General features: G+C 36.3%; 1 protein-coding gene and 1 non-coding gene across 5 annotated transcripts in view; one reads left to right on the forward strand and one right to left on the reverse strand.

The window, feature by feature from the left end:
• The window catches only part of LRMDA (leucine rich melanocyte differentiation associated), a 661,266-nt gene that overhangs the window by 587,167 nt on the left and 52,172 nt on the right, over window positions 1-21,927 (forward strand). The window lies entirely within an intron of this gene.
• On the reverse strand, window positions 18,674-18,780 carry LOC137442144 (U6 spliceosomal RNA). The gene has a single exon (XR_010987590.1). It is a non-coding gene; the product is annotated as a U6 spliceosomal RNA (small nuclear RNA).

Raw genomic sequence — 21,927 nt, forward strand, 5'->3', positions numbered from 1 at the left:
AAAAAATGTGTAGATGTGGCAGTTACACATATGGTTTATTGGTCATGGTAGTGTTGGACTGATGGTTGGGCTTGATAATCTTAGAAGTCCTTGCCAACCTTAATGACTCTATGATTCTATGATCATGGTAGTACCTTTTCCTGAAGTATGTTGGTACTTTGGTTTCTGGTCTTTGCATGACTGAACAACATGGACACAAGGACAAGCAGTTATTTTCCCCTTGCATCTGAATTACTTGAGGGAATTTTCAGAGTTTGTGCAGGGTGTGAAAAAGAACTGAGGCAAGCTTTGCTATGACAGGTAGTACCTTCCATTAGCGAACTGATGGAGAAGAAAGAAATGTTTCAACTTTTTGGACACATACACTCCTCTTCAGGTCTGCCAGGTGACAAAACATCCATTTGATCAAAATTACAAAAATGAATTAAATAAACAAGGCCTGTGAGGAAGAGCAAACCTGAAGAAGCGCAGATGTGACCAAAAGCTTGTCTCTTTTCTCTACATTAGCTGCTCTAGTAAAAAGTATTAAACTACCACTACAAATGATGTCTTGCCTAGCATCTTCAACCACACTACAGTTACAGCAGACAATAGTGGTGACATTTAAATGAAAGACCAAATTTGATTGCTCCTGCCTGTTTCTCCTCATGCCCTTAATTTTACTTAATTAATTCTTCCCTTATTTTGTATTCAAGTTCTGATATTCTCAATACTATGATGTATACAACTACTACAAGTTAGGGGTCTTGCAGTATCTCTTACCCACACTTCACAGTGGAAATGGCAATGTTGGCTTGAGTGGCTCTCTCTATAGCATGATCCCAGACCAGAAATTAAGCATGAAGTCCCAACCAATGTTTAAGATGAGCTGTATGTGGCCTTAAGGGTATTGCTATTTCTTTTTTATATCCAACAACTGGATTTACAGAATATTGATAAATGGCATCAGACAGTGGATTAATTTTTTTTCATCATTCATCTTTAGAGTTGAGAATGTATATTTCAATTAAAAACCAGTATTATTTCTATTAAAAAATTAAAGGGGCGTGACAGAGACATTAGATGAATGGATCTATTACTATAAAAGGTCAACTGGTGGTACAGAAGGAGAGTATTACACTCCTCTTTTACCACCACCTCTGCTTGGAAAGTAAATCAACAGCAGATTGATACATTCTGCAGTTGTCAGTCTTTGCACAGCATTTACAGCCTTTCATGCCATTTGTAATATATAAAGTCACCGATGTATTTTAAGCCTAAACCACCAGAGCAGTAACCTTCTTCTCTTCAGCTCTCATGCTTTGTTTGTGAAGCCCTTGGTGTTTGTTGTGCTCACACATTATTATTTTTTTTCTTAATTGGAAGCTTTTGTCATGCAAGGTTTGACTTCATTCAAATCAGAGTTTGTTTGTTCTAAGGCATATCACTCTTAGTGTCCTTTAAAAGTAGTTCACCTCTCATTAGAATCTTCAGCTTCAAATCATTATATATTCCTTTTTTTTCATATGTTCCTCTTTTTGATAATATTTGTCTAGTTGTAGCCATACAGTCTTCAGGATCATTTTTTTCCCAAAGCCATACTGTTCTTTTCTTCTCTTTTTTTTCTCTGATTTCACAAGGAATTTTTCACTTGAATATAATATCATATTAGAAAATCATGTCAGGTGTATATATATTTACTATATTTTGAGAAAGTACCAAGTAGTATGTTATTTTCAAGGGTCTCTTCATTATTCTTTTTTTGGCAACTTGTATTGGTATGTGTGTGTATAAATAAAAGAAAGATGGAAAATAAGTTAGAAGAGATGGAAAACTAATGATTCAAGAAATCACATAGCATCAGATAATTCTATTTTGAAATCACAGCAGTAGTGCCCAAAGGCATAAACTCCCCAAATTATTAGTAAAAACCCCCTTTGATATATCCAGTGCTACAGAAGCCTGAAGGCACTCTGTTTTATTAGTGCCTAATGTTTCCTGAAATAAACATTTAGAAGACATTAATATATGTATACCTGTTTAATTTTATAATCCCATTTCTTTGACACTTACTTAATGATGCTTCATCTTGCTGCTTGGCTTTAATATTTAGCATTGTCTTTACAGCTTTGAGTATTTCAGGATTATCTAACAGATTGGTAAGTGTAATTTAGAAAACAGTTTTCTATCCTGTCTTCAAGACTGCCTTTCCACGCACCTTTTTAAGCACCCCCTTCCTACTTCCTGGACTGTATGGATATCAGTAGAGCAAGTTGAAAGTCTGGGAATCCCATATCCACATTTCTCAGACAGGTTTCTAATATTTACAGTACAATTTCTTTTCAGCTGTAGCTGGTTATACTAAACTCCCTTCTCTTTCTTTTCTCAGATCCCATGACACAAAGATAGATTAGTTTGTCTTTCAGCAAAACACTCCTTATATGCCTTTTTCAGCCTTTTCTTGGCCATCACACCTGTGCAGAAATATGTGGTCCAGGATTGCTGCTTAGAAATGCAATTGGTCTTACGAATCTTAGGCTCATAACATTCTGGTCACTACCAAGTGAAAAGATGGAGAATCAAATGGACACACATTACTAAACTGTTTCCTTTGAAGTTGTTGCTCCTAATAAATTGAACCTTCCTCCAGCTTTGCTGAAAATAGGATTCCTGGGTGTAAGTTCTCTATACAGGAAAATATTTCGTCAGAAGTGATACATGAGCATGTGCTTTCATCCTACTGAAGGCACACTTAAGCACAGTTTTCTGGCAGAATAGATGGAGACTTTTCAGAAAAGTTTTCTTTGGGCTGAAGAAATGTTATTGGGAAGGGACCAGCTTAGGGATTTGTCATTCTGCTTTCAGTAAAATCACCATCAAAAAGAGTTTTGTGGCACTTTTCCTTGAAAAAGGCGGAATTTATTGCCCAAAGTGGAACATATGAGCACGATTGGGAACAACGGGAAAAAGCGGGAGCTTCAGGGAGAGTGGCTCCTGAGGTTTCAGAAATTGGCAGGAGTTCATCTTTGTTTCCCATCTGGCTTGAAATGAGGACATCTTAGAACACAATAGAAATGTCCTCACCTCCTTTGTCATTCATTCAAATTGTGTCAATTCATCTGAGAATTCCTATTATGTGCCCCCTTGCCCTTTGGAGGATTAAGGAACAAATACTTGCATCATGATAAAGTTACTGAAATTGAAGTTGGTCCTGACAGAGAAGCACAATGCAACTTTTGTATGGAAAAATAGGAGTAAAATATCATTTTAATTTAAGAGGACAACTCACTTCAGTTTAAGAATTTGATTGGCTGATGAATTTTGACAAGCAATGTCACTTCAAGAAGATTTAGATGAATGAATTCCAGAGGTCAGATCTAGCAGCTGACTCCCAAATACTGTAACTTTGCCCAGTAATGGATTGATTTGAGCCAGGAAAGGGGAAAAAAAAAAATGGAAGAAGAAAAGAAAATGGTATGTAATTATGTGGTTAACCTCAGCACTTAGGATTTTTTCTGTCTTTGCATAGCTAGTAATTTAAGGACAACCAAAAGCCTCAGATTTTCCTTTTTTCATGTATATAAAAACCTATCTGATTAATGATGGAACTCAATAAATTATAAAATAATAACAAAACAAGCAAAGAAAAAAACAAAACAAACAAAAATATTGAAACAAACAAAAAAGCCCAGGAGCTAGTAGATTTGGTTTACAGTCTCATGTGTTATTTATTTAAAATTTGAATTGTACTTGAAAACATTTGACTCTGTGGGGAAAGGAAACATTAGTGAATTGTTCTGAAGAGGGGGAGGCTCACAGCAATAAATTTCTATTAATCTGGTGTATTGAAAAGGAGAAGATATCCTTATGTTTTTGTAACTGGAGCCTGGTTAGGTAGGGAAGACGCAGCCTTCGTTTAAACTGCTGCAGTAATTCTGTGTGTCAGTCTGGGTACCTGTTCATTCAAACTTTACATTTGTATAGAAAAAATGTTTCACATGGATGTGGAACAGTATGACAAGTGCTTCTCTTGGTCTCTACTGCTGTTTAGGCAGGACTTTGTAGGACTTTGTATCTGTTATGGTCAGTCTGTCAAAGTAAATAGGTGTATTTTACAACTATCTGAGGAACAATCCACAAGAAGATTTTGGCATCAGGAGCTAGTATAACTTTAATTCCCAGTATTTTCTTTTATACTGTTAAGTTATTAATTTTTAAGATGACTTCTGTTTTCTACAATATCTGTATTTGAATATTATTATAGTTCCCTACTAGTTTGTGTAAGGCAAATTCATGAAATCAATACAGGGACCCCTAAAGTCATGACAAAATGGATTGCAGAATCACAGAATGCTAGAGATTGGAAGGTATCTCTAGAGATCATCCAAGTCCAACATCCCTGCCAAAGCTGGATCACCTAGGGCAGGCCACACAGGGAGGTTGACATATTTGCTGAGCAAACTTTTAATAGACTATAGGTTACTAAAGCAATGTTTCTATTTTTGCTGTGGTTTTTTTTTTTTTTTTTGCTTCCTTATAACTTTTGCTTTCCCTACCCTTTTCCCAAAACATTATATCCTCATTTAACATTCTCTCTAACAAGTTGTGACTTGGGAAATGGCTTAAAGGGAGGAGTTTTTGCCAGAAGGGTTCCAAAAATACAAACTGGTGAAATTATTTGAGGTAATCATCATAGCTTGAAGCTTAGATTTTTCCCTCTAAAGCACTTTTGAGCTGGAGTCTGCTGTCTTTGAAGTCAGTGAAGAGCTTTGCTATTGATCTTATTGATTAGTGTATTAGTTTGTGTTTCTTGCAGAATGAGGATGGCAACAATGCATTTGTTACTACTTTCAGTACTACTGAAGTTAATATCATTTTAGTTTGATTTGTTTGCAACACTTTCTTGATAAGCTGCATTATGAAGGAACATACCAATTGTTCTCTTTCTAGTAAAAGAATTTAGATTCAAACTGTAATTCAGACAGCTCTGTGCCATTATTGGACCTTCAACAGTGACATGTCAGAACAGAATAGACCAGGTTGGAAAAGACCTTTGAGATCATTGAGTCCAACCTATTATCCAACACTATCTAATCAATTAAACCATGGCACCAAGTGCCCTATCCAGTCTCTCCCTAAACACCTGCAGTTCCTCCTGCCTTCCATAAAATATTAGATATTTTTCTCTTTGGAAGTGTTGTTTCCAAAGCTAAGTCCTGCTGGCAGGCAAGTTTTTTGTAACATTTGGCTGAAGATTATTTTCAACAAACAGTAACTTTTATTGGAATCTGTTTTCCATAGTGACAGTTTTGATATCACTATGCATGTGTGTGAGCTGGGGTGGGTAAGGAAAGTGGGTTACACCAAGATATACATAAGGTATGTTGGAACAGTACCATAATGAAATTGTAATTTAGTTTCCTCATGTCCTCATTTGCTTTGATGTTCTATGAGTCTCAGCTGGACTAGAAATCTGGTTTATAGACACATTTCTCTCCTTTGCAAGTCAATAAAGTAACATGGTGTCTTTTCAATTCCTTGGCAATTAAAAATATTAAACAACCTGGGAAATTTCAGAAGAGCTCTAAACCAATATTGAAAATAGTTAATAGTGATGCAAAACACTGGGTTTTTTTTCAGGATTTATTGTAGTGTGTCTCCCTCTTTATACCAAATTTAAATGAAATTGACACAATCACAAAACACTTTAGTGTCACTAAGTTTGTTGCCAAGAGAGCTTTGTGTGAAAAGTTTTGCTTGACATTGAGCACTATATCCTGGTGACACAATAATTAATTTTGTAGAAAACAAATATTAAGAAAGGTATGGAAAAAATAAGCTATGAGTTACTCATCCCTTTGTTTGCTTTTATGATTGAAAGAGAAGAAAAGACTGTTTTTTTTTCCTTGTTATTTTTGACACTACCGATATTTTTTTTTATTCAGAAATTCATAGCTAATATTATAGAAAAAAATCTTATATCAAATGCTGAATTCTGCTATCACTAAATTTTACAGCCTACATAGGAGGAACTGATAATTTATTTGGAGCTAAAAGCTGGAATTTTTGGGGCGAGGGTTGTATTTTTGTTCTGCCCCCCTTCAGCCCACCCCCCAGTCTACTCTTTAAGGAGAAATTGAGAGATTATCTGATATTATCTGAGCATATTTTGAAAACACCTTTGTATTTTGTACAGTATCACTGAGTGTTCATCTAAACAAGGGATTATTTATTTGCTTCTTTGTACAGTATCACTGCATGTTCATCTAAACAAGGGATTATTTATTTGCTTCTTTTCCCTCAGCATAGATTAAATTGTAAGTTTTTTATAACTGGCATAGGCTAAGCCATTCTGTATCTAAACAGTATACCAACTTTCTCATTTACATGTACTTGCCACCTTCCAAAACTTCCTTCTAAAGGTTATGTTACTAGGACGACCTGATGAAGATCCTTTATTGTGTATTTAATTTGGTATTCAATACTGAGTACTTCACTTACTGATAATATTTTATATTACCTAACACAAGTGTTAAAAATCCATGGAAGCAATTGGTGGGTTGGTTGGTTGGTTGTTTTTGTTGCTTTTTTTTTTTTTTTTTTTTTTTTTTTTACCTTGTTCTGTGTTTTACTATAGTGGTTCCCTGTTCATTTATTGAATTTCAGGTCATCTCCTTATTATTGGTCTTTCTCTTCAAAATTGGATGCACATTATGGGGATCTCATTTTCCCTTTTGGCTACTACTTCTAATTGTAATTCATTTTTAAAATAGTGTTTTCTGGAAAGCATCCCAGTTCCATCTCTTCTATAGCTGATATTACCAATGTCACGTTGTCCACATTAATTACTACTAGGTGGTAAACACCTAGCCATGTGTACCTCGCATTTTGTTACTTGAATTAGGTGCCTTGCAAACCATAGCTCTGAAATATATTGAGGTGATCATGTGCCTGGCCCTGTTAGTTTCAAAGTGATTTTGACAATAAAAATGTTTTGTGTTTTTGAGCATGACATTAACATTTGTCTTCCCTTAGTTCTTGTTCCATTTCTTTGGTGAAAAGTGTTTGAAGCTCAAGGAGGTGACCTTTTCCTTCATGTTTCTGTAAACTGAGTATTCACATCATAGCTTAAAAAAATTACACGTGTAACTCGCCTGTTCACAATCTGTATTTTGATCTCTGTGCTTTGGCTAAGTTTTGGTAGCTCTGTTTTCCTTGCATGCATGTCAGGGTTTCTCTATGCCAGTCATATCTCAGCAATCAGAAGCTTGAGGGCTGGTAAATTTTAAATTAGCAACTCACTTTGAAAGGCAAAATTTTACAGCTGTCAAGCAAGACACTTTTCTTCTCATTCCTAGTTTAATACCTCACTACCTGACTGATTTCCTATCAGCTGAAAACCTGGTAGTTTGCCAGATATTGCTGTACTATTCTAGGGTGTATTTTGCTTCTCCTCTGGGTCTTTATTACTTCATTGTCTCCTTTGTGCTGCTGGAATCTAACCTCAGCAAAAGATGCTTTTAATTGTGAATGTTACTCCTGGAAAGAGTAAGGGCCTAACATCTTGTTTGTATCTACAGTCATCTTCCAAGAACTTTTTTTATACCCCTTTGCTGATACGGAAGTGAACACTTGAATCAAATTCTTTTGAAACATCACACTATGGGAGGTCTTAAATACAAAATCTTATCTCACTGTAGTCAAGCAATGCTGCCAAAACTTGCTGAGAGCAAAGATGTTATTTGGAGCTGGGACCTATTAATTGGAATGGCTTCTGTATCATACCTCCAAATGAGAACAATGTAATATTTTTATAAGGTAAGAGATGTTCCTCCCAGGTATACAATATAATTTAGTGTAGGGAGCTCGAATCATATTGCAATTTTGGAAGTATTGTAAGAGAGAAGTTTGCGTTTCCCACCTGAACGGCAGACATGAAGAAAACACATACTCCAAACAAACAAAGTTGAAAAGAAAAAAAAAGCTAGTTGTTTGCTTGATTTGAAAAAAAAAACTTCAAAGACCCAAAATAAAACCAACAAAACTCTCAAGAAGCCTGCTACCAATTTTGTAATTTAATTTTCAGGCATTATGTCTTCTAATGTAAGACAATGGCTAGTAAAGAATTAGGAGTTGCATTTATACTAGTCATACTACAGCAGAAATGGGCCATGTCTAAGTGCTAGGTGACAGAGGATTGGTAGATATTATTTAGAGTAGGAAGATATATTGGGGAAAGGACGTTGCTAACAGAGGTGAACAAGATGAAATTTAATTTCTTTTGCAAATTGAGAGTCTTGGAACACTCTTCTAGTGTACTTTGCTCAGCATTTCACTGGAGGCTTACATCGTTCTGGATATGTAGAAAATACTGTAGCTATATGTATTAGCTGTACTCACATTTTGGTGAATCATTTTGCTCTGTGTGTGTGTGTACGTATAGATACACTTTTGGGAGGTGTCAGGGAAGATGTGACTTAAGACTCACAAATATAAAGGACTGCATTTTTCTGAATTAGCCTTTGGTTTCTTGGAGACTTAAGCACTTCCAAGTAGAAACTGAGTTGAGTTCAGAAATTCTCATTGCTTACTTGCTTGGAGGAATGTGTGAATATAACATGTATAAAATATTAAGCAATGAAAGTAATAGCTTCTGAGGGAAAGGGAATTATTTTCTTTGGAAACCATGATGTCATAGTCTTACCTCACCTTTAGTTTCAGCCAAGCAAATAATGTGTACTCAGCTCTCTATCATGTACCATTATAATTAGCTCTGTCAGGTCTTAGCCCTGCAACCCTCATGCAGATAATATGATAATATGTCTTCATAACCAAGTGACCTTACATGCACAATATTTCTCCCCTTATGAAGATTGCATGTCAATAAAGTAATTGAGTCTCAGAGGCTGCAGCGAGTGAAGATTTAGATGATTGGACTTTCAGGGCAGTGATGTATGACCGTTATTATTCTACTTGTCAGAGAGCTGCATACAAGCGAGGATGGTCAGAAGATGACAGGGATGAAAGGTTGTGTTTCATTAATAAAAATATTGCTGTTAATCACCACTCTATTCTTTTCAAAGTCATGGAGGGAAAAAAAACTCCTTTTTCATTTTAGCTCTGGTTAAGAATTTAAACATGAACACGTAGCAAGCTTTCAGAGCCCAGTTATCCAGTTTCATTATTACTTAATTAGGGAAATAAATTATTATTTCAGTTAATAAAATGCAACAGAATGCTAGACACTGAGACCACCTGCATACTTTCATCACAGTATTTTAAATTAGCATTAAATGCAGCATACTAAGCTTTAAATCACATTTTGCCTACAGCTTTAAGTAATTATGACAAGTGCTATGAAGCTGGTACAAAATCAAACTGTACTGAATCCAACTGTTTTTGCCTGTACTAGTTTGTTTGGACAGTTGCAGTGCTTGAAAAACTTTGTATTTCTGTATTTTGTAAAAGCTATTTAATTTTTTTTTCCTCACCAACCTGGTTTGTAGCTATAAATTTATCTTATGATATCATAACAGCTGGAAACTTGTGGCTTGACAAGCTTTTGTTTCATATTTAAACAGCTCAGAAATTATGTTTGAAACACAGTATATTTCTTGATCTCTGTGGGACTGTTCTCATTTTGTTGCACATTATATTGAAGTATCTTCAATATATTTAAAAACAGATTATTTATGCAATCATTGGGTTAATAATTCCTAATGATTTATATATATAGTAGACCTTTCTTATATGCATTTAAAAAAGACCAAAACTAGCCCAAAATAATATTTATTGGAGAGTTCTATGTAATGAAATACGGATGTAGGTTCTGGAAGGCCGATAAGCAAAGATGCTTGACAGTGCTTTTAGTGAGCAGGAAATCCTAATAGAAGCACATAATTTCTGAAGGACTAGTTTCTGAAGTCTTTAAATCTTCACAAAAAATTGACTGATATATAGCAGCTCTGACAGAGAAACTTGTCAGATTATTTTTTGCTATACATAGCAAAGCAGTAATTTATTAATTAATATTACCCACTGGATCCTTTCAGGATTTAATCCCATAAGGTTAATTTTATAAGCACTGGGGGGGAAAAAAAAGTAAAAAATTATATTTAAAAAGATATTTAAATCTTTGTATGAAAATTGAAAAAAAATCAATATTTTTATGCTTTCTCCCGGATGCATTTTTAAATTAGCATGCAATTGTAACGATGTAGAATGAAGTTTGTTTGCAAACTCATCCTCACTGCTATTAATGATTTTTTGAGCAGTAATGCTCTATATGATATAAACCCTGCTCTATGAACTATTTGAAAATGGTTTTCTCTGTTCCAAGCTGAAATGGGTATTTGAGCAAGAAAAGAGGATTGCTTAATTTACGAGTACTTAATGTCTGTATTAACATAGTGGCAGTCAGGAGCACAAGCCTTAGTCTCTTCAGTCGTTAAGTAAACTGGCCGCTGCTTCTCACAGATTGCATTGGATTGAAAGGAACCCTCAAAGGTCATTTTGTCCAACCTCCCAGCACTGAGCAGGGACACCTCCACCTAGGTCAGGCTGGCCTGGGCCTTACTGAGTCTTATCTAGAATGTCTCCATGGATAGGGCCTCAAACATATCCCTGGGCAGTCTGTTCCAGTATTTTACCACTCTTACTGTAAAGAACTACTTATGCCAACCTAAATCTACACTGCTCCAGTTAAAAAACATTGCCCCTCATCCTACCTCTGAAAGACCTTCTAACAGTCTTTCCCCATCCTTCCTGTAGGTCCCATACAGATGTTGAGATGTAGCTATAAGGTCTCACCTAGAGCCTTCTCTTCTACAGGCTGAACAGCCCCAGTTCTTTCAGCCTATCTTTCTCTTCTTCCTCCATAAATATGCAGCATTAAGAAAGTTGACATCTCTTGACACAGATTTTCTTCAGTAAAACATTATGTTGTTAACAATGGTGTTAGTTGCTTTCACTGTTGTGGTGGTGGAACAAAGTCTTTAAAGCACCAAAAGTCCTGAAGTGTTCAGAGTATGCTGAGTTCACTGAGGAACTGGAGGGGAATTCGGAACTTACCAAAACTAACTTAAATAGCAATTAAAAAAAACCCAAATAAATGAACAAAAACCAAAACAAAGCCAAAAGGAGTTTATAGCCTATTATATTTTTACATGCCCTTTTAGATAAAGGAAGAATACTGATACCTTCCAGTCAAATGGAAGATTGACGTGAGTGATCTGACTCCTCTACCAATGTGACATCTGACTTGCTGTTAACAGTTATTGTTGTTGATAGGCACACCACACACAGAGAGCCAAATGCAGTTGTTTTGATCCCTTGTTCTTTTATTTCTATCCCTTCTCCCTGTTTTCTGTCACAATGTCATGTTGAATCATTGTTCAGTGGCACATGCAGAACCTCTCAAGTACTGAGGTATTAGACTTCAGGAACTGTGTTGAAATGAATATAATAATGAGAACCAGAAGGCAGCACAAAACCACTTTTCAGGGAAGAAGGCAGCTAATAAGTATTGTTCATGGATTCTGGGAAGAAGAACCAGAGGTGCATCCTGTAGACAAGCAGGTGTAGACTGGCTTGTCTCAGGGTCCAGTTACAGGCACACTGAGAAGATCAGTGCTGATATCTGTCACTTTTCCACATCAAGATTCTTGCATGAGAAAACAGAATTGTCAATGGTTATCTTGTAATCAACCCTGGTGGGGGGAAAAAAAAAAAAAAAAAAAAAAGAAAAAAAAAAAAAAAAAAAGAAAAGAAAGAAATACTGTGCCTTTTAGATTTCTCTGTATGTCTTGCTAGCTCAGATTTCTGAATCTCTTTGAAGGGAATGGATCTGTATCTTGCTCCCCCATTGCTGTTACTAAGCTTAACACCTTATGATTCTGAACTGCCTAGATCTGTACATATGTATTTAACATACATGTGCAATGTGTGCTATTTTTGTCCTCATACTGTTTAGGCATTTAGTTGGGACTCATCTTTCAGAGCAATTAATTTCTGTGTGTGCCTATTTGTATAGTAGATTAGAAATTTGCTTTCTGCTTTTGTAATCTTTTAGTTGCACCTTTGGATACTTGTTCCATTTTGTCTCAGTCAAAAAGTTTGACGTGAATGAGGAGTTTGAGTATTCCAGCGATAGACTATTTTTATATGTGCTGATGTGTATATATTTATGCTGGCACAACAATAATTCTACGTACAGCAATAACAACAGCAATGATTGATGTAGCCTAATTATTTCCATTTGCTTATATCACATTTTAAGTTACATGAGATAATTTATTGTCGTATTGCTGTCCAGAAAAGATTCTTTCCATATTTTTTCTTTTCTACCATTTAATCAAATAATCCCATTGTTTTTTATTTGTTTATAGATTCATGCAGTCCAAAGCTATTCAGACTGGCCTTCTGTACCTCACAGACCTTAATTTTCACATTATTATCTCTTAACTGCACCCAGTAAGTTGTATTTAGTAATGCCTGTCTTCTGTAGAAGCACTGGCTTAATTAAAAAATACAGACTCCACCAATTTACTTGACAATCTCTTCAAATTGTTAATCACCAAATAAAAAATGTGTCTAATTTTGTTCAGCTTCCACTTTTGGACTTGAGAACCACTTTTATAATAACAATACTGAATATTATCCCTTTAATATTTCATACTTTGTCCTTTTGTAGGGTAGGTATGCAGTGTAATGAATTATCATCCCGGTAATTTTTTTATAAACTAAAAACATTGGATGCTTGAAACCCCTCACTCTGAGGTATTTTCTCCAGTCCTGAAGTATGGATTATGGGTCCTCACTTTTTCTAATCTTTTAGCCTGCTTTATAAAATATGGCCATCAGAATCATTTGTACTCGTCTAGTCTCTTGAATGAACAGAAGTAAAATAATTTTCCACACCTACTCTCAACCTCTATTAATTCTCTTACCCTGTCTCTTTAACCCTCAAAGTACTTTAACCCACCTTGATTTAACAAAATTAGGACTTTCTGTTGAATTCTTTGCCCACCATCTTCCCTAAATTATTTTCAGGGGCTCTGCTTTTTGTTATCCAGACTTAGATTTTGTGGATATGGCCAGCCCTTCCTCAGTTCCCCAGTAAACAACCTTAGATGATGGTGACACACTGATGACTAACATTTCAGCCAATTTCTAATATGTTTAATTTTTATTTCAAAGCTAATGAGTTTTACTAATTTGGTATTAGTTATTTGTTACAAAGTGAATTTGTATCTCCATTGCTTTTTCACCAAAAGTGAAACCATCCATTGCTAACAACTTGGAAAAGGAACTCTTTTGTTTGTAATCCAGTCTCCTCCAAGTGTTTCCAACACCACTAAAACCTGGGGGGTATTCTGTGTCCAGGCAGAGGTAGGAAAAGATGAGGTATTGGTATATCACAATCGCGGTACTCAGTCATGTACCTTTCAGAAGTGCCCAAAGTTTGTGCCAGGAGGCTAAGTCAGTCATACTTGGACAGAAAGTAAGAATACCCTTGCTTCGCTTTGTTTCTAGCAGCATGTATCTCTCCATATAAGTGTCTACTTATATCATCTTTACTTAAATTATGAATACATTTATTTGGTTTTTTTTTTTCCTTAATGAAGCAGCTCTTTCTTCCAAACCTTTCTACTTATTTTACCTTGAACTTGCAGCCTGACTTGGATTTAGTATTTACTGTAATTAGTTTCTAACAGAAATAAAAGTGATTTGTGGCTTACCAATGTTTTCTTCATACCTATCTGTTTTCTTTTCTGCCGTTTAGTACTGGGAAAAGAATGCATGCTTTCACTAAACCTAGCACAACTCAAAGGTCACTTAAAATTTGCATTTTGAAAAAGAAACTGAATAAAAATTAATCAAATAGTCTTGCCTTAGCCACAGACAAGACTGCCATGTCCTAACTTTTTTGTTTGTCTTTTCGAGATACAATCATTTTACTTACAATGACTTTTCTTTGTAATCCCAGTCTCAATGTCCCTGCCTCTCACATCTCAGGAGTTATAACTGCTTGCAGAAATATCTGTAGTTTTCAAGATGGTAACAGGAAGTCTGCTTTACAGTTATTCAATATTAAAGACACACTATCTATATGGTCCAAAAGTGTTCCATCTAGAGGGATCTTTGAAGTGTCTCTGCTAGAAGACAGTGGAGATCTTGCAAAGCTGAATGACTTCTACATGATGATCTTGAATGGGGAAAAAATAGCTAGGGGAGTTATTTACATTTCCATATTTATTTCTTCCTCTTCTTCTCTTTACAATTTATTTCTTCCTCTTCTTCTCTTTACAATTATCATGGAGATTACCAAAATATCAGTAAAGATTACCACTGAAAATAGTGACATTTTACTAATCATCCAGTAGTTAAACTATCTTTACTACAGAATGACATCCAGAGGACAGGACACGACACTAAACACAAGAGGACATTGGCAGCTGAGTGTGTATCTGGATTTTTATTTTTGGGTATATCTTTCATCTAAATATCTTTTTCTGACTGATACAATCTTTTCACATGACTCAGCATTAGAATTCAACCATTAACCAGAAGTTGTTTTTACTGGCATTTTGTATCCTCTCAATGTGTTTATTCCTTACTCCCCAAGAACTTTTGTGGTTTAGAAAGAATTAAAACACAAATGTTCCTAGCCTATTGCTTCCTTTTTAAATCTTACTTTTTAAACCTGTTTTTCACAGATACCTGGGAGAGTAGTTATTCATCAGAAAATTGATTGCGTGAATATCTGATGTAATGAAAACACCTGTTATAACTGTGAGACAACCATAACATTACCAAGATCTTGCTCATGTGTTTGCATTATTTGTTACATTCTGTGATAATAGTGTTCTTTCACTCGAAAAGATGAGACACCTCCAAAACTGATTTAAGTGAAACCAGCTGAAAGCAGACATTGAGCTGATGAATATTTTAAAACTTAGTGTTCTGAGCATGTGACTGGCCACAAAAATGTGCTCCAAGTTTATTTCTCTTTGCTGCTGCCCTGGGAAGAGGTGCTGGGAAGGATGTCCTCTGAAAAATCATATCAAAACCCACATTCTCTCTATCTGTATCATAATGAGAACAATATATATATTCATAGCAACTCCAACCTTTTGCTATTTCAGGTGAGTTGAAGAAGCTCATTGAATAAGTATTATGATAGAAATACATGGTTGTTGAGTGGGTTTGGCCTGAGCACTGAGGTGAATCAGTCCTGCTGACACTTACAAATAAGTAATTGGAAAATATTTTTATGTGATATTTTATTATGGAATATTTTAGTGTAATATTTTTCTTCGGTGCGCATGTGACAAATCTGGGTGGTGTATTATTACAAATTTTTAACACATAGGAGAGAATATTCAGGGCTTGTTTCAGTGTTTTCAAGGGACCTTACACGGGCAAATAATGCTTTGCACTTGTAACACACTTTTTATTTAGAGTCCACAAAATGCTTTACAGTCTAGAAATAATTCTTTTAGATTTTATGTTGACTGATGTTGCTTCTTTCTGGTAATTTTCTTTTAAAGCATACAGCATGTCAGCTTTGTGTCAATGCAAACAGCAGCCTGTACCATGGCCAGTTTGCCGAAGGTCAGTTAGGTTATAGGAATAATATCTCTTTTTATTTTTTTTCTTTTCTTTAATGGAATAGGAGGAACTGATATATCATCACTGGAACCATAATATGTGTGCACAGAAGTAGAAAATCCCTGCAGTTTATTGGGTGTAGCTGTTACTTCAGTGGAGTTCTGTTGTAACTATGACTATCTAGAAGAATGTTTGGGAGAGTAACTTGTGAAAGTGCCATGCTTAAGCTTCAAAGTGCGTGCTGAAACTCTTTCAATTTTTTCGTCAGCATATATCCTGTTGTACTCATGAACATGGTGATGTACTTCTAAACCATTCTATCTGTATTATTTTCTGTCTATCAGCAACTGCCCCAAAGAGGGGAGAGATTCTGTACTCTGGCACCTGAAGATGAAAAAGCTTGCTCCAGCTAGAAATTGTCTTATACTTTCTGACCCAAGCTCCAGCACAGCAGAACAAAGTACAAGTAAAAAGATATTTTGATGTCTTAGTGCCTGTCTGTCGTAGGGTTGGGGGGAAGGCCGCAAAGCCCTCTTCCCCTTCCTGTAAGTAAAGGGAAGAAAATCGAAAGGGAAAAAAGGTGCACAGCCGGATTAGCAAAGGAGTCCGTGCTGTATATTTTCAAAGCAGTTTAGGGAATGCAGGGAAATATATACAGAATTTACAGTATTTACAATATATACAGAAATATACAACAAAGTCACACCAAAATGAGGGTTCCCTCCTCTGCTGAGGGGGGTTCCCCACCTCTGCTCCCCCTTCTCTCCCCCTTTCCCCAGAGAGGGTTAGAAAGAGAGAAAAAGAGAAACTGTTAATTAAAAAGCAGTTATGTGTTAGAATGTTAGAAGAGGCCTCATGCTTTATCTGCTTCAAGGTCAAGCCTGGCCGAAAGCCCAGAAAACTGTGAGCTGCAAGGGGAGAACTGACCAGAAAGCTGCTGTACTCCCAGTTCAAAAGGTGCTTCCTCCCAATCTACCAATGAAATTAGTTTAGATCCGTCTTTTGTTTACAAACATTCGGCCATAGTATCCCTTTGTTAAAGGCACCGCCTCAAACGGTCACACTGTCAAAGATGGGTGGCAAAGTATTCTGATAGCCAAAGCTATCAGAAGTTGCAGTGCTGGGAGAGTGGCCAGAGTGTGTTCTTCACAAAGCTGTTGTTGTTTGCAAAAAACAGCAAATTATATCCAGCCTCTTTCCTCCTTGAACCCAGAGATCTGAAAAAAAGTTGCTGCTTATCAAATACAGTAAACTGGATTGTCTCAGTTTATGGGGACTGTGGGGTTTGTTTCACCTAAGGACAGTGCAAATAAGCATAACAAGAAGGTGAATATGACATTGAGCTGCATGCTTGAGGAAGATAACTACAAATTGCAAGAAAGATCTTATTTTATATGGTAATATCTTACAATAAAGGGCTCCTTCAGGCAAGAACAATAAAGCACAAGATTTTGGAACAACAGTTAGAAGGATATGTCAGCAATAACTCTTTCCTCATTGGATTTGTGATACTTTTTGTTGTTCCTTACACCAATGAAGGCATCAAATCAATAAAGCACTAGTACATATTAATTTAATTTTATGTGTAACCAATTTTTTTTTTTTTTTAAAATTCTTAAAAGTTCTAGGACATGATAAAAGGTGGAAAGGAGAGGAAGCACCCTGTCAGGGTTGGAAAGGGGTCAGTCTCCACAACAGAGCAAAATTTGACTTAAAAGTTCAAACATAGTGTCAGTTGTATTGATGTATGCATAAAAACAGAGCACCAAATAACTTCTAGTTGATCTTGTGGCGCTAAACTCAAACAAATGAGTTCTTATTCATTTAAAGTCAGTGATGTGAGTTGGATGAGAGGATGACATTTTAAATCATTTTGCTCTTTCTAACTTGGTAGGATTTTACAAGCTAATTTAGAGGATGTGGATGTTTTGGGGTTGTTTTTTGTTTGGTTGTTTTTTTGATGTCTATTTTGAATGTCCAGAAATGTAACATTTTGTGGTTCTTTATCCTACCTTCTTGCCTCATTTTTTTTCCTTTCTATAATATGTGATTTTGAAAGTTATTAGTTGGAATGATTCCCAACTAGGAGTGTGGCAGATTATTTTGTTGATAAGCCATCAATGTCTGCTTGCAGCTCAGAAAGCAAACCGTATCCTGGGCTGCATCCAAAAAAGTGTGGCCAGTAGGTCAAGGGAGGTGATTCTACCCCTCTAGTCTACTCTCATGAGACCTCACCTGGAGTACTACATCCAGTTCTGGAGCCCCCAACACAAGAAGTACATAGAACTGTTAGTGTGAGTCTAGAGGAGGGCCATGAACATGATCAGAAGGCTGGAGTACCTCTCCTGTGAGAGAGGTTGAGAGAGTTGGGGTTGAAGAGAAGGGTACAGGCAAACCTTACAGCAGACTTTCAGTCTTTTCTACAAAGGCATGTAGTGACAGGGCAAGGGATAATGGCTTCAAACTAGAAGGTACATGTAGATTAGACATTAGGAAGAAATTCTTTGCCAAGATGGTGATGAGGCACTGGAATGCATTACCTAGTGAAGTTGTGGAGGCTCCAATCCTGGAAGTGTTCAAAGACAGATTGGAGGGGGCCTTGAGGAGCCTGGTCTAGTAGGAGGTGTCACTCCCCATGGCAGGGTGGTTAAAACTAGATGATCTTTAATGTCCCTTTGAACTTGTACCATTTTATGATTCTATGACTTTATAACCTTTTCTTGCTGTCAGAATTGAAAATAACATTTCGTTATTATTATTAATCTCTGCTATGTAAAGAAATATCAAATCACAGAAATGAAGGATTTTGCATAAGATAGAAATATGGCATTGCCTACTTTTACCTAGGTACTGACAGGTTATTAACTTGACAAAGATTTATGTTAATAAATGTCTTCAACTGGGAAAATTAATCTGAGACAGCACACCAACATGATCATGGAATCGATAAAGTTGGGAAAGACCTCAAAGATCAAGCCCAACCTGTCACCCAAGACCTTGTGTCTACTAACCTATGGCACCAAGTGCCACGCCCAATCCCCTCTTGGACACGTCCAGGGATGGTGACTCTACCACCTCCCTGAAAAATACAGAACACTTCACAAATTTGCGTGTCATCCTTGCACAGGGACCATGCTAATCTTCTCTGTATCATTCCAATTTTAGTGTATGTGCTGCCAAAGCGAGCACTCTGTAGGAAGAGGGGGTATGAACCAGGATTATCATCCAGCATTCAGAAAAGGAAAAAGAGGCCTAAAATGACCTGATGTACCTCTCAAAGAGAGGCTGTATCATTCAAAGGCTGGTGCTCCAGCCTCCATGACAGTCTACTGTGCTCTACCTGCCTAGGATACAGACAGGGCTTTTCACAGAACCAGTCAGTGTGTGACAAACGTTTGTGAAATTTAGGTAGCTAACGGGTCTGATGCCTCATGGACTTTCTGTGCTTGTTTCAACTAAGTCATTATGCATTCAGATGAACATCAATGTAGACTGCTGTCATTCAGGATTTTAGAGGACACTACCTGTTTTTTGACGGTTTGTTTCAGTACCAATGGAACATGGGTTTTTTTGGGACCTATTTTTAGCAGCCTAAGGCTAGGAAGCTCATTTGTTTCAACAAGATTGTTTACCAGAAAGAAAAGGCTACATGATCTTGGTGACAACTTGAAGACCATTGTCTCAATTACTAGTGATAGGACTCTGTTACAGGCAGTGCAATGCTAGCAAGAAGCAGCTCTTTTTTGTTTGTTGGTTTGGTTTGGGTTTTGGGTGTTTTTCTTTTATTTTCTTTTTATTCTTTTTCTTTTTTCTTTTTTTCCCCCAAATTGTGATGTGATAGCAAGCCTGTAAAAGCAGGATGGCACTATCAAAAAATGAAATAAATTCAAAGAATTATAAAATCCAGTCTTATGTGCTAGACTCTCTCTAGTGTTAGAAACTGGGTTTGAGGGTGCAACAAATGCAATCTGTGATTTACACTCAATGACTTTTAATGAATTCTAGTTCTACTATATTAAAAGAGGGCCAGGTTGGGGGACATGATTCTGCCCCTGTGCTCTGTTCTTGTGAAACTTCCCCCCCCCCCCCCCCCCCTCTCCCCCGGACTACTACATTCAGCTCTGGGTTCTCCAGCATAAGAAAGTAGTGAACCTATTGGAGCAGGTCTAGAAGAGAGCCACCCCATGAAGTCAGGCTGGGATTGTTCAACTGTTTACAAAGGCCAATAGTCATAGGATGAGGGGCAATGGTTTGCAATTAGAGAAAAGTAGATTTAGGCTGGATGTTAGAAGGAAGTTCTTACCATGAGGGTAGTGGAACACTGGAACAGGCTGCCCAGGGAGGTGGTTGAGGCCTCATCCTTGGAGGTACTATATCTAAAACCCAAAATGATACTGTGGAAATCACTGCAATAGCTGAGATCTCTTCCAACTTTATTGATTCTATGAACACTAAATTCTGAAATTAAGAGTTAAAAATAGTGGTGCCACAGTAATTAGTTTCAGGTTTAAAGTATCTTGAAATAGTAATCTTTGTCTGTTATCCTTAGCTGAAATTTCTTAGCACTCTATTTTTCACAGGAAACGAAAATTCCATCAATTTCCCATATGATTTAGGGTGTACAGTGTATTAAATACAGGGACCATTAAAAATGCCTTGATACTTCTAAACATTATTTTCCTCATGGCCTACTTGGGATTGGATGAGATTTGATGTAATTTCTGCATATGTAATCAATGATATTTAAGGATACATAAATAGAAGAGTAAAAAATGCTTTCTAGTTTTTTGGGGTTTAGGGATTTGTTTTGTTTTGTGTTTGTTTGGGGTGGGTTGTTTGTTTTTTCTCCTCTAGGTAAGCAAAACAGCTGCAGAATTGAAATGTTGCAAAGAAATTTAGTTGTGCAAGTGTTTTAGGAGATACTGACAACTTACCAGCCGCTAAGGCTCAGATAGTCAAGCTCTTCTTATGCTGTCGAATACCAGATTACCTGGCTGCTGATGATCATTTTAGGTTATGGCAGGAGGAGATTAGCTCAAATTTATTACCACTCACATTTTCCATTTTTTTCCTCGGTTTTCAGAGTGGCATGGAAATTATATTTGTGAATCCCTGGGGACTCTCACATTGGTGTCAGTTTTCAGATTTTGCCAGATACATCTAAATGTGGACATAAAATGTAATGGAAAGAAATGGGAAAAAATATCTGTTTCTTGATTCTTTATTACTGAAGAGTTAAGAAAGCTATCCCTCAGGCTATTACACAAATCTTAAACTAGGAATAAATGTTAGGATGAAATCAGATTGCTTAAGATTCTTTTGCCTATGCATCTCTTTAAGAAAATTATACCAGAAATATAGCAGGCACATGTGCTTTGACTATTATTTTGGAAAGGTTGTAACCCAAATAATAATTTTGATAAAATGCTTATTTTATAAAGACTACTTTTATAACAAAAGCCAAATGTATTATATGCATATAGTGCCAAAGAATATTTTGTTACTTCACACATTCAGCGACTCTTTATCCACAGCTGGGAGGAAAATATATTGAAAAAAATAGAAAACCAATAATTTTAAATTGCCTGTATACAGGAGTATTTTGAATTAAGCAAATAAGTTACATAAAGTTATTTGAGTGCTACATTATGTGTAAAAACTGGGTAACATCCTTGGAAAGTACTGTGTAAGTTGTATATAATAGCAGTACATAATATAAAACACAGCAGGTATTTCATCAGCATTCTCATGGTATGTCCCCATGGATGCTAATGTTGCAAAGACCTAAATGATGTTGCTGCCTATGAATTGAAGTGACAGAAAGCATTTCAGATGTTCAATGTGAAGATTGGCTGCAACTTCATTTTTCCAATATTTGGAACCACTCAGAACCCCACTGTGTTTTTCCAAATATTACTGATCTTTATGTGGAGATGCATATGATCGTGCATATGATCCTTAACTTTGGAAAGGTAATCTTCAGAAAGTTTTATATTCAGATACTGATGTCATGGCTTTGATTCTTTCTTAGAAATTTTAACCTGTATTTGAAACCATAGAATGAGAGACATTTTATCATTCTTAAATTATAATTTGATTTTATATTCATCACCATTTTAGATATGTCAGAGAACCTCGATGGAAGGAAAAGGCTATTTATAATTTCAGTGGTATTTCATCAGAGTCCAGCTGGCCAAAATGTTGAGGAAATGTTGGGACTTCTTCAGTGTGTATGGAAACCCAGAACAGATAAAGGAAATCTTTAACTATATAGAAATCTTTTTAAAAACACATTTCCCAAGAAACTTGTGCCTTGAGACAAAAGGTCTCAACAAG

Source organism: Melanerpes formicivorus, unplaced genomic scaffold (assembly GCF_026170545.1).
Source record: "Melanerpes formicivorus ecotype bairdi unplaced genomic scaffold, bMelFor1.0.p_v2 SCAF_6, whole genome shotgun sequence".
Lineage (NCBI taxonomy): Eukaryota > Metazoa > Chordata > Aves > Piciformes > Picidae > Melanerpes > Melanerpes formicivorus.